This window comes from Acanthaster planci, unplaced genomic scaffold, assembly GCF_054643075.1.
Source record: "Acanthaster planci isolate LZ-2023a unplaced genomic scaffold, COTS_SCS Contig10, whole genome shotgun sequence".
Lineage (NCBI taxonomy): Eukaryota > Metazoa > Echinodermata > Asteroidea > Valvatida > Acanthasteridae > Acanthaster > Acanthaster planci.
Genome location: NW_028257634.1, coordinates 77018 through 94230, shown reverse-complemented (window position 1 = coordinate 94230; position 17213 = coordinate 77018). Strand labels below are relative to the sequence as shown.

At 41.9% G+C, this 17213-nt stretch overlaps 1 protein-coding gene and 2 pseudogenes across 9 annotated transcripts in view; 2 read left to right on the top strand and 1 right to left on the bottom strand.

The window, feature by feature from the left end:
* Window positions 1–17213, bottom strand: part of aga (aspartylglucosaminidase) — a 172708-nt gene that overhangs the window by 141125 nt on the left and 14370 nt on the right. The gene's annotated exons all lie outside the window — the stretch shown is intronic.
* On the top strand, window positions 6365–9147 carry LOC147795514 (uncharacterized; annotated as a pseudogene).
* On the top strand, window positions 11289–15376 carry LOC147795513 (uncharacterized; annotated as a pseudogene).

Sequence of the window (17213 nt, the reverse complement as noted above, 5' to 3'; positions counted from 1 at the left end):
GGTTGAAACAAAAATATTTTGGTGCTTTCCAAAATTACTATACATCTCCCTGGCAGAAATCCATCTTTGAAATAGAAACCAGCCTTGTCCATAAATTATGTATGTTTCAACAATGCTCATGATCGAAAAAATGTGCACGCATAGATGCTTGGGGCATTAGAAATACTTGTTTTCATTTATTTTTGTATAAACAAATTTCTCAACACGTAGGCGGATGGAAAATATCGGTAGGCTTATGTGACTAGCAGTTGGACTTTTAGCAGAACACTTTCCCAAAACTTTGTACTATGGAAAAACTTATTAATGAAGTTAAAGACTGGGAAATATATGTACATGCATTGATTTTGTGCACATAGTAGTCCTTCAGAGTCAAGAGAAGGTGGAGAAAGAGCAAGCTTTATTTTTATCCCGGATCGGACCACATCCACAAAGTAGCTGCACTCTTTAAGTCTAATACTTCATGCTAGACAAGGCACCCTAGCAGGCTGGGTCACAATAGCAACAGTGTATCTGGGCAACAAACATGTGACATGGTTGGGAATGTTTACAGGGTCCACCAATAATGGCTTGGCTTACAAAGAAGCCACATATTTAATTGGCTAAGAAATTGTCACCGACAGGTGGCGATGTCTTTCAAAAATGTAGTGACTTTTTCTAAACCAGGTGACCCAAAGGTGTTTGCAAAATCCTAACAGTATACATGTACATGTACACTGTCTACCGGGACAATAGCGCTGTCAATCACTCCTGGGAAAAAAATTCGCTTCATTTTTTTTTTCTCGGAAAATTCAGAGCTACAAGAAAATAATACTCCTCCCCCACTTTTGGCTAAAGGGTATGCGAGTAAGAGAGAGTGACACTGAAACAACCTATTAAATATAATTTCAAAATCCTGCACAGCGTTAAGTGAGCTGATCTGATCAGGATTTCGCTCAATATCGGGGGTAGTTTATATGGTCCATAATGTACTATAGAACCGATAAAAATAACATCAGGAAACTTTCCTGGCTTTTTGGCAGGGCTGCACAGCTCACACACATTTCCGAGAGAACGAACAAGTCCACTTATCTGGTTGCAAACTTTGGTGGGCAAATGAAATAAATACTGCAAAAAAATACAAAGGATTTTGAGACAATGGTCAATTTTATCGTTTTACTTGCATTGGCTCAACTCACGTGTAATGAAGGAAACCAGTCTAGAGAGACTGAATAGAATAGTGCACCGTTCACACCACAAATCGTGTGGTGAGTCTGTTCATTTTCATATTTTAGAGTTGTACGTGTACAATCCATGTTGTTTATTATTTCACTGGTCTTTTGGTAACTGCTTCGGAAAAAAAAACCTACTGCATGACCGACAGTATATGTCTTATACATGGGCAAGGTCCTTTTGTTATTTATGTAATATAAACGCAGGTGCAAAAAAATCCTCTTCAGAAAGCACCAAACATTTTGTTTCGACCATGTCCAGTTCTTGGTGCAATGTTGCAAGACTGCGCTTTATAAATTTCTTTGTTATCTTGTGAACAATATGGACTAGTTCAAACAAATTTTGAACTTTCTTTCACGAAGTACATGTATTTCTCTCTTACTCTCCACATGTGTACATGTACATGCTCACATGATACAGGTTTGGAATGTAATGTGCGTGCTTTGTGCATAGCAATGGAAACGCAACATGACAGAAAAATGCCCAAAAAAACTGGAGTTCATAAGCCCGGATTTTTTGCCTTGATGAAGCACGGCCCACCTACATGTACATGTACATGTATAGTAAAAACAATCACTCCGTATGCAATGTATTTTCTGAATTCTTTTAAGTGCCGCTCTGCCATGCAAACAGTGGTGTTTATTCTCTACTTCAACAAAGAGGGTGTTGTAACAAGAAAATCAATATGGTGTCAAGATCACTATTAATGAAATCAAGTCAACAAAATCGAACAGATTATTACCATCATTTTATTACATAAATGTGGAGGTTGACTGATTTTGGTCACTTGCAATTTACATTGTAAATAGGCATATTCAACAAGCTTGCTTGAGTTTTAGGAAGCCTGGCAGGGTTCGGTGTTTGTAAAAAAAACATGAACACAACTATTTTATTTGGCAGAAAAAGACGAACAAAAATGTTTAGGCCTAACAGGCAAAATAGTTTCATAGGCCACATTTGAGAGTGTAAGATCAGATCACAGTTTTCTTCATCCTTAACTAGTAAAAACCTACACCACTTGCATGTACATTTTATACACGAGGGAAATGACCAATAACTCATTGGTTTCTAAAGGTCCCCTGACTCTTCTGGGTCAATGCTCAGATAAGATAACCGAGTCAGCCCACCATGAGTAAAGGTAAAATACCAACAAAATAACCAAACTTCGGCAAAACACTCGTCCGCATAATTATCTGAAGCATCGGATTCATACACATACATATAGAGACTAATTGACCAATTGAAATGGTCGTTACATACATGTACATGTGGCCATCGCCTGTGCAAGCCCAGTTACTCCATGTAAAAATTCAACGATGTTAACTCATTTATAGACAAACAAATCATTCTTTTGGAAAGTTTGACTTGCCATTGAAAATACTTTATTAAGTGTGTCGTAGTGGGGTTTTGGGGAGGAGGGAACATTTAAAAACGAAAGTAGACGGGGTCGCCAAAATGGAGAATTTCAGAGGGGCATGGGTACAGTGTCTGGGTAAAAACCAAAAACAGAATCGTCTGCTGCCCCGAGCGTAAAGCAGCATATAAAATGTTTGCCTTCTGTAAAACTGTTGACCTATTGGTTTGTGTATGTATGCATGTACGTAGTCACTGTGTCTATCAATATTCATACATTGTAACACACGCATGCGTGGATTAGAGCATTAAAAAGTTGGGTCAGACCAGTTTTGAAAATTAAACGAAGACACCTCACAATCGCAGATCAATTGATGGAGTGGACGTCCTAATTATTCCACTAGCGTGTACTTTGTCCTAATTAGCGGGACATAACAATTTCTGGCGACGAGGATGGGATACAGCCAAGTTCGGTAGGTCTCCGAGAACATGTGGATAATTGTCGGCAGTGTCGGGCAGGCCCACAGTAGACTATTCACGCCATTGTTCGTGTACGCAATGTACACGCGTTAGAACGAGCATCCGTCGTGCCATGTCCCACCACGCCACTACACTACCACAAGCATGCGTCCGGACAGTCAGTTGCCGTAAGTGCTTGAAGTGTAACAACTTTTAGCGGAGAGCTGTTCCATTGATTGTGCGCGCTACACGTCAATTGCATGTACATGTGCGAGATCTTTACGCGTGCACTGTTCAGTGCCAGAGCAATAAGCACAACAGCGGGAAGAGCCATTTGAGTTGGAGAGATCGCGCCACACCCTGCAACAGCTGCCGAGTGAATGGAGTGCAGTGGTGGTCCAGAGCCAAGGAACTTGTCGCCTTAGTAATGCAGCCCCAGACAGTGGAGTTGTTTTGGAGCCTCAGCTGATAAAAGCGGGGATCGTGAAGTTTCGCCCAGAACTGGCCAAGGATTTATGCAACGCTTTGACAGGACTTGGCTTTACCAGTCCAAGACAGCGCACCATCGCCGATCGCCCACCGGTACGCCCTGTTCATCTGATCGGACTTCACTCACGAAGCCTTGCCCCCCGTGCAGCGCCACACCGCCCAGTTTGTCGCTGGCAGAAGCGTGGACAACGCCCGTTGGATTCCTCAGGAACCATTTCCCCGTCTAGCACCGCACCGCTCAGTGTTGTCAGCGTCAACCCCACCCAGCCGATGCTCCGCGGACTCATTGAACAGTTGATAGGATTGCGGACTTGAACTTAACATGCTTAATCATTTTTAATGAATCGTGGGACATGTCAATGGTACGTGATCGCTGAACTTTATGAACATTAACTATCACTTTATGGGCTTATTGTTGTGAGTATTGTTGTATTGAATTTTCCTAAACCATAGGCCTACCTGGAAACAAAGTTACCGTTGCATTGATTCATTGCCAAGTCGGTAAAAAGTTGCTGGCTTGATTTCAAATTGTATTTGTGGCCTACATTTTAGAAATATTCAGTGTACCAGTTTACTGTTCTGTTACGTGGTTTTGTTATTGCTATGACAAACATGTTACAAATCAGTTTTACTGTGTAGTTTGGTTACTGCCCAAACTAGTTGCCACATATTTTATGCCAATGTTGATAGTTACAAACAGTTTTGCTATTGTAATGGTGTTGTTTGGTTACTGCCCAAACTAGTTACCACACGTTTTATGCCAGTGTTAATTGTGAAATCAGTTTCACTATATGGTAATGGTGTTGTCGGTTTACTGCCCAAGCTAGTTGCCACATATTGTATGTAAGTGGTAGTTGCTACAAAGCATTTGGCTATATTGTAACGGTGTTGTTTGATTACTGCCCAAACTGTATTTAGTTGCCATATATTGTGTCAAGTTGTGTTTGACTGGGTATCATTTGGCAATATGGCCAGTACAGTAAGCGGTGTGATAGGTGTTGTACCTGCTTTTGATTCTAGCCAGATTGAAGAATGGATCAAATTACTTGAGGCTTGGCTGGAGTCCAGTAAGGTTTTAGAGGAGGAAAGGAAGCGCTCAGTGTTATTTACGAGTTTGGGTAGCAAGGGTTATCACACCTTGCGAGCTCTATTGCAGCCTAATAAGCCTACCGATAAGTCGTACAAAGAATGTGTAGATTTGCTGAAAAGCCACTATGCACCTAAACCTAGCGGAATTGTGTTGAGGTATCGATTTTATACTAGAATCCAGAAGCCAGGTGAGACTGTGCCACAGTTCATTGCTGGTCTTCGCCAGCTAAGTGAGAATTGTGATTTTGCAGAGTTGAATAATATGTTACGTGACAGGCTTGTGGTCGGTTGTCGAGAACCAGCTATCCAGCGGAAGCTGCTTAGTGATACCAGCCTCACATTTGAGAAGGCCCTGAACATGGCTACCGCCATGGAAATGGCCAGCAAGGATGTGGAGAAGATTATGGAAATTAGCCAACCAGAGAGTCAGCCAGCAGATCCAAAGGTCAACAAAATGCAGTTTTCATGGAAACCAAAGCCGAAGTTTGCCCGTAAACCACCAAGCGGTGCCAAAGGCAATCGTCAGTCTGATGACAGTGCTAAAGCGGCCAGCCAAAGCTTCAACCAGCAGAAGTGTTGGTGTTGTGGTGCCACACATACCTCAGATGCATGCTTATTTAAATCAGAAAAATGCCACAAGTGCCATCGTACGGGTCACACAAAGAGCCAGTGTGACAAGGTGCAAGAGTTTAATCGGCGCCAGCAGCGGAAAGGGCCGAAGGCTCATCACCTAGAAGATGAGGAACACCGGGAGGATGAAGCCGCAGCCACAATATTGAGTCACATGGACGTACCAGCGGTTCAGCTACTGAAGTGTAAACCCTATAATGTGACCATGAATGTCAACGGTAAGGAAATCAACATGGAGCTTGACACGGGAAACCCGTGGTCCATTGTGTCATTGGGGACATTTACCCGAATCGGGAATCCTGATGAAATTCAGCCTTGCAATCCCCGTTTGACAACATACACCGGTGATAGAGTTCCAATCGTCGGTGAGGCCATAGTGAAGGTGAAGCATTTGTCGTCACACCTGACAAAGCCTTTGCCACTCCTTGTCATGCAGAATGGAGTGAGCCTCTTGGGACGGGAGTGGATAGAATGCTTCCCATCAGCATTGGCCAATGTCCTTCAAGCCAAGCCGCCAAGCAGCTCAAGACTGAATGCAGTTGACATGGATACTGAAGCCCAATTGAAGGACATATTGCAAGCCGCACCACCAGATGGCACATGATACTCTCAGCATATGAGTACGACATAATCCATAAGGAGGGTAAAAAGCATCAAAATGCCGATGCCCTTTCACGCTTACCTATAACAGGAAGTGGAGAAGCCTGGTGCTCAGATGAGATGGTAGGAGGGTCTGACAAATGCCGAATCAACCTAATTGAAGATGTAGATACTCAACCAGTGACTGCGGAAGAAATACGGCGTCTAACGGGCAAGGACCAAGTGTTGTCCAGAGTGAGGAACTACCTACAACAGGGTTGGCCTGAGAAGAAGAAATCTCAGAAACGAGTTTGCCCCATTTGTAGCCAAGAAAGAAGAGTTGTCTCTTGAGGATGGTGTAATCCTTTGGGGGCAAAGGGTCGTCATACCAGAACAGTCTGCTCTACGCCTTCGTCTTCTTCGAGAGCTCCATGCAACGCATCCGGGCATCGTTAAGATGAAGGCACTGGCCCGTTCATTCATGTGGTGGCCAGCAATCGACAGAATGATCGAGCACAAAGTGCAAAGCTGCCAAAATTGCCAAGAGCACCAAAAGATGCCACCCCCAACTATACTGCATCCATGGGAGTTTCCTGACAAGCCCTGGTCCAGGTTACATCTGGATTATGCCTCCATCAGCGGTCAGGATGTCCTGATAGTAGTTGATGCATTCAGCAAATGGATTGAGGCCATCCGTGTGGGTAACTCCACTGCAGCCACAACAGTGAGGGTGTTGCGAAGGCTGTTTTCTACTCATGGAATACCACAGACAGTGGTCACAGACAACGGAACGCAGTGTCAGAAGAATTCAGCCAGTTCCTGAGCCAGAATGGAGTGGAACATCTGCAGACAGCCCCGAAACATCCATCGAGCAATGGATTGGCCAAGAGAGCCGTTCAAACTGTAAAGGTTGGAGTAAAGAAAATCCGAAGTGGAGATTTGGAGTTGCCACTCCAGCAGTTCCTGTTGTGCTACAGAGTGACTCCACAGTCGACAACTGGGAAAAGTCCCAGTGAGTTGCTCTATCGACGACAAATTCGAACCAAGCTAGATCAGCTGAAGCCTAACTTCAGTAGATGAGTAAAAATGCAACAAGCTCGAATGCAGCAGTCACGAAGCTCTAAAGTTAGAGAGTTACAACCAGCCGATACTGTTCTAGTCAAGAACTTTGGTTCTGGAGCAACCTGGCTGTATGGTGAAGTTGTCAGAGTGCTGGCATCGTCGGTATATGAAGTTCGCTTGTCTGATGGTCGTATGGTCAGACACCATATTGACCAAACACGACGATGTATTGCTAAGCCAGTTCAGCAGTCTGTACCCACACACGTGAGGGAGACAGTTGAAAAACCACTTGAGTATACGCCAGAAGCATTGACACAGCCAAGCAACCTCCCAGAGCCACTACCATTGGAAGTGACACAGCCGCCGGTGACTACCGAAATAGTAGTCCCAAGCAACTCAGAGACCAAAGAGTTGTCTAACCCAGGGAAGGTTCAACCTCACACTGAACCAGCCAAACCCACTAGAGTGTCGGAGCGACGAAAAAACCTTCCTAGGAAGTTTGCTGATTACATTATGACCAAACCATAATTTCGTACGTAGAATATTTGAGTGTTCTTTAATGCCTGATATATAACCATAGGTTAGCAGTACAATGACACTTGTAGTCTGAAAGCGAGTGTATTAAGGTAGATTGTTTTACATGTATTAACAGTCACAGTAGAGTCGTGTAAACCAGAACAAGAGTTTTTTTTTTTTTTAAATTAAAAAAATTGCAAAAAGTTTTTTTTCCCTAGTTATATTCCAAAAAGTAGAGTTGATGTTCCTGGTTCCACTATAGTTTGACTTGTTTGCATAGTTCGTTAATGACCATGGTACAAGAAGATAATAAGGGGTCTGCGGCTCCACCAGTAAAAACGTGTTTGATTCATGGACTGTTAGTGAGGAAACTGACAATTATACTGTACATCTTGGAGTTTGTTCAAAGTCTTATATTACTTCCCAATTGTTAGGAAGTAACCACCGAAATACATGTACGTAATAGAGCAATTTTCTCCGGGTACTTCAGCTAAAAGGGGAGGAATATTATGTATGTATGTATGCGTGTACGTAGTCACTGTGTCTATCAATATTCATACATTGTCACATGGATTAGAGCATTAAAAAGTTGGGTCAGACCAGTTTTGAGAATTAAACGAAGACACCTCACAATCGCAGATCAATTGATGGAGTGGACATCCTAATTATTCCACTAGCGTGTACTTTGTCCTAATTAGCGGGACATAACAATCTTTAATCATAACTATCAAATCCAACACTATGCAGGAATTAAAGACCCGGCGAGTTTTACGTTTGCACAATCAACATTTCTGTTGCATTCCGTAGTTGTGTGCCTGCCGTTGCGCATCGCTCGCAAAGTCTTCGCAGATCGTTCACATATCTCCGCGAACAGGGCTATCTTCGCGAAGGAAAAGGACTCCCCACAAAAGTAATTTTTAAAGAAAAGTGCCCCATTCGCGAATAATTATTTGCGTTAAATTCTTTGGGAATAGTGCACATATTTTCGATCAGTAGGGTAAGAACAGTTCCACTTGGAGGGAACTTAATACCACTGAATTTGCGCTAAGATCCTTTCTGCCCATTGTTTCCCACTCCTACCTAAAGCTATTCACTGACAGCCTAACAGCAGCAAGGATTGTAGAAATAGGCAGTATGAATAACGATCTACAAGACCTAGCCATTAATATTTACAACTTTTGTGTTCAAAACAAAATAAGTCTGGAAGTGCAATGGATTCCTAGATACGAAAATGACCAAGCAGACTTTGCAAGTAGATTAACTGACTGTGATGATTGGATGATATCAAAACAGATGTTTCAAATACTCAATGAAATGTGGGACCCATTCTCAGAAGATTGTTTTGCCAACTAATATAACAAACAACTTTCCCGTTTTTACTCTAGGTTCTGGAATCCTGGAACTTCAGGCATAGATGCCTTTGCACAGAACTGGTCGTAAGAAAACTGTTTGTTAGTACCACCTGTGGTCTTAATTCCTAGTGTGCTCGATTATATTCAAATGTGTAGAGCTAAAGGAGCACTCGTCTTATTTTAAAAATGTTTGTCTGAACGAACCCATAACGAACGAAAAACGAACTCCAGTTAGTGCGTTGACCTTCTGTCCTGATCAACCAAACTCAACCGCCCTCTTTCTTCCGACACTGAAGTCGTCAAGGATGGGTAGTATGGTGCTCCTAAATTTTCAGTTGGCTATCACTTTGGGAACGATCAAAGACTGCAAAGTTACCAAAATTGTCGCTGAAAAACGTGTACAAAGTTAATGGGCTATAAACTTGTTTGCGGAAACACTGCTTCTTTAAATTCGTGTCACGTGATTTGCGCCTAAACTGAACAATTTTTATGAAATGTTACTTCATATTCAGTCTCTTAGGCATATTTCAAATAAAATAACAGAGCGTAAAGTACCTGATTTCTCTTTTGTTCTTATAGTAATCTTACGCCAAAGTTAAAGACTACTTGTTCACTTGTGTTAAGTAGAAAAACGTGTACAAAACCTATGGGGAAAAATTAAATATTCAAAAATGAATATAAAATAAGGTGATGATGTCATTATGACGTCATCCCTTCGCAATAAATCTTGCATCGGGGTCTTCGTTGGCTATCACTTTGGGAACGATCAAAGACTGCAAAGTTACCAAAATTGTCGCTCAAAAACATGTACAAAGTCAATGGGCTAGAAACACGTGTGCAGGAAAACTGCTCCTTTGATTTCATGTCACGTGATTTTTGTCTAAACTGGGAAAAACTTATGAAATATTATTTAATATTTGCACACTTGGGTATATTTGCGATCGAACAGAAGGGAAAATGAAGTCTGATTTCTTCTTTGTTCTGGTAGTAATTCTGGGTCGAAGTTGAGGACTGCTCACACATTATGCGGGACAATGTGTGTACAAACCCTATGTTGTGCAACAACGCCATCCATGGTTCAATATGGGACAGTTTCTTGACAATTGAAAGCCCAGGCAGGTGTGACCGTAATTCTGCAATAGCGCCCTCATAGCCTGATATAGGACAGTCCGAAAACTGTGTGCAATCTGTGTACAAAGTCTATGGGGGAAAATTAATTCTTAAAAAATCGATAATAAATAAACTACTGAAGTTATCACTGTGAATTTCTTCTAGGACCGTCCTTAGATAATCACACAACTATCCACCAAGTTTGAAATTGTTCTGATTTTCCTAGATGCCGAAGTGTAGGGGTAGAAGAACTTGGCTGAAGAAGAAGAAAAAGGAAAGAAAAAAAAACAGAACGATTACAATACTGGTTCGGCTGAACTGCCGAACCAGCTAATAAGAATTCCAATGAATTAAAAAGGTAGAAATTGCGTACGGTTTGACTCGACTTTTAAACTGTACAGTGAGCTATCAACGTTATCCTCCCGCGCCGCACAGTTTACGAACCCATTACGTCACATACATTTCTGCTGCGCCCGCGTAGTTGAGTTCGCAACGACTTTGCGTGGTAACGCCGCGCGATCCAAGGTGGGGGAAAAGCTTGAAGTTTTCGCTGAATTAACAAAAACGGAAATTCTAAAAAAGTCATTTTGATTAAGCAGACATTGAATGCAAGGGTTTATATGACTATTCAATCTGAAGAAATATTTAAAATCACACGTAGCGAGTGACCTATCACCCGTGAATTTAAGTGTTTTTTTCGCTCTTGTGAACTAGGAAGTTCCGGAACTAGGAAAACGACTTGCGGTACAATGGGCGGAGTGCGTAACGAAATAAGCTGTCGATCTCCGAATTCAAGTTTCATGTATGACCGCGGGACCGGGTTTTCAGCGGCACGGCGGTTTTCCAGGAAGTCTGCCCTTCAGTAAGAAATTTTACAGACATTTTATGCATGGATGTTTGTTCCTGATTTATTTACTTTTTTACGGGTACCCGGCCCGGAAAAATGGAACCAGGTTTTGAAATCGACGGGCGGGTACCCGGCACAGGCCTAACAGAAACATTCCCTAACGTTATAAAATTTGACTGACTGATTGCAAGCGTCATTATATATTGACGGACAGGCAAATCGCACATCACTTTTGACAGACCGAAAAGTGGACTTTAACGTCAAGTTTAACCTTTTTGATGATACATTGTACATGAACATGTATATTAAGGGTAGCCAGGAAGTAACCATGATTTGTTGTGTAGCTCAATTTATTTGTTATTGTATAGGCCATTAACTGCTTATTTTTTAAATGACACGGCTGTCGGTAATTTTAAATAAAGAAGCAGACAAATTAAAAACCCTGCAATTGTTGCCTCAGTTTGTTTCACATTAATTTCTGATTTAATGTTTGTTAAGCTAATTGTGAATGAATTGATTATTTTGTAGACTGTTGAGGCTCCAAGTACGAAACTACCAGATTGTTCCTTTATTACTGTCATTGGGTAAAGTGAATGCGGGTAAATAGACCTTTTCACTAATAAATTTATAACAGTGCTATCCATGAGGGGCTTTAGCAGGGCGGGCCGCCCCGTCAGAATTCTTGTGGCCTGGTAGTTTTTTCTTTCCTGGATTTTCCCCAATCTTGACTGTCTTCACGGTTTATTTAAGTGCAAATTAAGAAACACTAAAGAAGACTGGCTTAGATACAGCAATCTCGTGCGCACATGCACACAAAAAATCACAGTTTTAAAATCTTTTTACAAGTGCACTAAAAATCTGGCTTAAATTAGAAATTAATAGCAAACGATTTAATAAGATTTTCTGAAGGAAACACTTAAAAAAGCCAGAGAACCTGAAGAAAAATAATCAAAACTGCATCCTTGTTCGTTTTCAGAGGGCCTGCTCACACTTCTCGCCACTAAGGCTATCACCAGCAAAATGTACTGCGCTCAACCACAGCCTTTTCATTTCCAATGTCACAGGTCCTTTGCACATCACTGCTACCCATCAGCACCACTCCCATGACTTAAAACCACCTTCCTTTGCACAAACTGCACCGAATGCTCTTGTTTTGCTTGTTACGTTTTCCTTCCCTGCTTTCATAATCACTTCTATCATCCATTTTGACATAATTTTCATCTGTCATTTGAAAACGGTGAGTAAATCAACTTACCATCGTAACAAAATGAAAACAAGGGATCCGCAGAAGTACCAAGAATACCTGAGAAAACAAGCAGAAATGGCACAAGAAAGGCGAAACCAGCTACGACGGGAGCTCACCAAAGCAAAGCCAAAGAAAGAAGCGCTGGCCCTAAAACAAAGACAACGTGAACAATGGAGGCTCAGGCAAAGAAAACACATGGAAAAAAGAAAGGCTTCAGCTGCAAGTCAGCCCACAAAAGTAAAGATGCAGTTTTCCAAGAAATCTCCATCCAGTGTGGCTGCAGGTTGCATGCCGGCCAGAGCAGGAACAAGGGCGGGAACAGAGGCCAGGAGAGCCTACTGGCGTGAGAGAAAACAACCTGAAAGGAAAAGAATGAAAGAATGCAAGCCGCAAAAGCTGAGACGAGTAAGAGAAAAGGACAGACAGCGTAAACGAGAATGAGCCAAAAATCTGGACAGAAAGAAAAACTGGCAAGAAGATGAACGGAGTCCCGGTTATCATTCAATTAACACACAAAGAAACCATACGACGAGAGCACGAAAAGCTCTTCCCGGAATCCCAGAAAAGTTCGCGACAGTTGTGTGTGGACTGATAGCAAACTCGTCTCCCGGCAGAAGCAGGCCCTGAAAGAGCAAGGACTGACGAGACCCAAGGTTTTCAGCCCCAAAGTTCGAGAAATAGCAAGCAAAATCAAGGAGCAAAAAAGTGGAAAGGATGCGTTGAAGCGATTCGCTTGTGCCTCCATTAAGTTTGCCACGCGAGTGCAGCTCAGTAAGCAGCTGAAATTAAGCACCGGAACCATTACCAGAGCACTTAGGACCCGTGGGCAGCGACAGGTGTCAGGGCGTGGAAAGGTGGCCCCTCAACTGTGACGGAAGGTAACTGACTTCTACCTTCGTCAAGATATTTCAAGACTGCTACCAATGAAAAGATACGCTATGAAGCATGGGCCAGGGCATGTGATGCAGATGTCGATGCAGGCTGCATACCGTTTATTTGCATCTGAAAATCCAGGAGAGAAAATAGGTTACACAAAATTCATATATTTGAGACCAAAAAATGTCTGACTGCTCTCCAAGTTCACCATAAAGTCTGTGTTTGCGTCTACTGCACGAACATCAAGTACAAGCTTCTCATTGTTAACCGGGCTATTGACGCGACAGCGAGTACTTCTAGGAAAATGACCTACATGTATGAGTTGACGTCAACAGATACCCTCCTTTGTCCAGTATCAGATGCCGAGAGATTCCAGAAAGGAGAATGTGTGTTCGGTTCTTGCAGTAAATGCAGAAACCATGGTGACAGCATCAAAAAATGTATCAGGATGTCATGCAGAAGTCCAACGGAAAACTTACTTGGCTGCACTGGGAAAGACAAGAAGTAGTTGACAGAAAGGCATGCCGGGTCCTAAAAACGAAGCAAGGGTCAATAAAAACCATGGTAGATGAAATGGTCAAAGATGTGGAAAAACCTGTCCAGGGTGTGCCTTTTGTCAGGCACTTGTTCACGGCACGATAGTAGCAGAGGCAATATGCGAATTTGCAGGAAAACCTCCCAGAAAACTGGGCATTGATGATTATGGATTTCGGACAAAATAGAAAGGGCTTTTATCAAGATGAGGTCAAGGCAGCTTATTACGGCCAAAGGCAAATTAAAATGCACCCAATAGTTACATATTACAGAAGCGACAACACTCTTGTTTGGGATTCCATCATCTTTTTGTCTGATGACATCAATCAAGATTACAATGCTGTGGAGCATTATCTCAACCTGGCTTCACAGCAAATTGCCGGCAAAGTGCATGTGAAGAGGGAAGTGGTTTGGAGTGACAGATGTCAGAGCCAGTACAAGGGAAAGGGCACATTTGCAGACCTTAGCCTTTCGTCCGTCACCAGAGAGCGGAACTACTTTAGGTCAGAACATGGGAAGGGAGGAGATGGAGAAATTGGAGGTTAATAGGGCAGTGGATCGTGCGATACTTGGCCGAAAATTCGTGATCAACTCGGCCAAGGATATGTGGGAGTGGTGCACGGAAAACATTGCCAGTGATGAAACCTACTCGAAACGCACCTTCGTCTAAGCGGGTATAAGTCAAATCCAATGGGAGAGACCACAGAGAGAAGTGACTACACTAAAGGGTTCTCGAGGCTACCATCAGTTCCAGGTTGTGGGCCCATATCAGCTTAATGTTAGGAGGCCGTCTTGCTTTTGCATGCAGTGTCTAGCTGGCAATGCAAGTAGGTGCAAAAATGCCAATTACACCGCTGGTGATTTCAAGGTGAAGCGTCTGACACAGCAGAGTAAGGTAAACGCCAGCCAGAAACAAAATGGTAAATCCTTGGTAAATAGAACAGCCTTGTACGGTGGTAATCATTTCACTCCTTTCACTTCACCCCTTTTGTTTTATATTTTAATGATTTATTATGCACACTGCATCGCGCACTACCCTTCACAAGCACATCGTTAAAAAAAGTCGCATTCGACGTATTAGCACAAAACTTATGAACAGCTTAATTCTTGGTTTCCTGTTACATTCTGTCTTGATTAATTATCTTGATTATCATTTAACAAACCCATAACTTTTAAAAATTCTTACCTGGTGTTGTCAATCGCTTTCCCACATAAATACGTTACTGAATTTGTGGCAGGAACAGTGACGGAGGTTGTGTCTTGAGCGGCCCAGTCCGAGAATAACCTCACTACAAATGCCCAAGTGGCAGTACCAGATGAGTCTCAGGTGGCATCCACGTCTGGCCTCAACACTTTGCGAAATGGCCTGGCTTCATCAGGCAATTTAAAACATAAACTGTTTTCCAATTTGAGAGCAAATTGTTCTTAAATAGTTGCACTTTGGGAAAGATAATGCTTCCCACGAATGCATTCATAATCATTTTCACAGGGTAAATTCAAAAAGTTCCTGTTTCCGTAAATGCTCGTAGGGAAAATTATGACGTTGATTTCAAATTTGCATTTACGAAAAGCGTGAGTTTTCTTTTACACTTTTTATTCTATTATCTTACTACAGATGGCAAGTTCGCAAGTGAACCAACCAAAGCTGAGACTTCATCGCTGTAAAGCTACAAGGGTGCCGTCGTTCATAAGACTGGTACATGTGTTTAGCGAAGGTGAGGTTATGATCTCAAAGTTTGATGGAAATACAAGATTGTACCGACTAGTGATTACTCTGTGTTTTTCTTTTCTTTATAAGTGATTGATGTATCAGGGAAGTTGATGCTGCTGTCGTACTTGTCCAAGTCAGGATCCTATTACATCTGGCCAGATAAAGAAGACATATCATGGCAGAGCAACAGTGACTACCTCTGCCATGTGAAGCCAGAGTGGACTATGATCGCCAGCCAAATTAAGATGTCCCTTGGAGCCGAAGATCGCAGATGCTGTGTTGAAACTCATGCCAAGTCAAACAAGCGGCCTTGAAGCAAGAATCATGGACATATTATGTTTCAATGTTGCAATCTGTGATTTCATAGATAAAACTGCACTGCAATTTGGACTTTGCTTGTTTGAGTGAAATGTTGCTCTGTTTGGGATGAATAACGTTGTTTACATGCTAAAATTTGAACTGCTTGTGGACATTGTTATAATGTTTCGATCAGTGTTTTCTCAGATAAAACTGCACTGCAATTTGGACTTTGCTTGTTTGAGTGAAATGTTGCTCTCTTTGGGATGAATAATGAACTTGTTTACATGAAAAAATTGGAAATGCTTGTGCCACTTTCAGAGGTTATCAAATCATTCCATTTTGAAAAAAAAGCATTTCTCTTGTTCAGTGGTGTTCTTATTGCTTTAATCTGTAGTTTGATAATACTGTCCGACGGTGCCATGCTACATCACCTTGGAAACCAAAAAGTTTAAGTTTAATATGCAGTTTCGTTTACAAGTAAATGTCATATTCACGTGGCATTGTTTGCCACGCGCAATTAAGATTAACAACCAGTTATTTCATCTTTAGAAGGAATGGTAGGCCTATTGTTTTTGAAAATTTGCTCTTATTCTTCATAGTGCCTTCGTAGGTCTAATCGATTATAGTTCAATAACGTTTGCACACATTTGCCAATAGTCCAGGAACCTGATGTATAAATCTCTGTAAACAAGAACGACGTTGACTTGCAAGTGTTGGAGGAGACGCCAGCTTTTGTGTGTCGGGAAATTTCACACTGGAATAAAAATATTCAAAACTGAATGACCTCTGTTTATCACCATTTATTCTCTTGGACAATGGAATAAGAAAGCCTTCACATTTAAATACAGCACGAGTCCTGTTTCTCGGACGAGCCTAGTGAAGATACCACATGTGCTTGAATTAAATAGGGCCGTTTTCCAATACTCAACTTCATCTCCGTCTTAGCCTTCGTTCCCCCAAACCAATCCCCGATTGTGGGCCTGAAGCGTTTGAATTACACTGCTTAATTACATTGGATTACAGTAATTTTGAGCTCTTTTACATCTTATTTGATGTTCTGTGGCACTATTAGACTGACTACTGCGCTTACAGCTTCAAAGTCAGCTCGTGTAAAAAACAGTTGAAGCCTGAGACGGAGCCGAATTGGGTATTGGAAAACGGCCAGACTGTATTCACAGTGTCCCCAATTTCAGTCGTATTCCTGAACGTACAGTATAAATTATAAACCCATAATGGGGTAGTACCAGGTGATTTGGGGGTCGGAATGAAATCGTAGATTATAGCCTGGTTCTTTGCATTTAACATTTTCCAATAAATATACTACATTGGGGAATATGACTGAAACTGGGGACGCCACGAATACGGTCTGTTATCGGGCGTCCCAAACGTCACTTGCTGTCCGTCAAGTACAGTAGTTTGAACGTCATTAAATTTCCAACTATGACGTTCGAAATGACCAAGTTCTACAGAATGTCTCTTTTCAACAAAGGAAGCTATATTGCTTATTTTATGGATATGAAAGGTAGGTGGAAAGAAAATTGTGTTTGAGGAATTAATGCTCCATTGCATTTACAACAACGGAAAACAAGGAATTTCCTTCTTTTATTTTCCGTCAATTTTACACATTTTTTCAAAGGTTCAAGCAACTTTTCACGGCTACTTTGACATCTTGTAAGTCCAATCGCAGCATAGAGGGACTCTTGCTTCTCATATACAGCTACGGAATGATGTCGACACCTTTATTTAACAACCACAGCACCTATGTGATGGGGTGGTTGACACTATGCACTTCAACCTTGTCATACTTGCAAAATATACCCAGTCTTATCTTTATTTGTTCGTTTCTGTAAA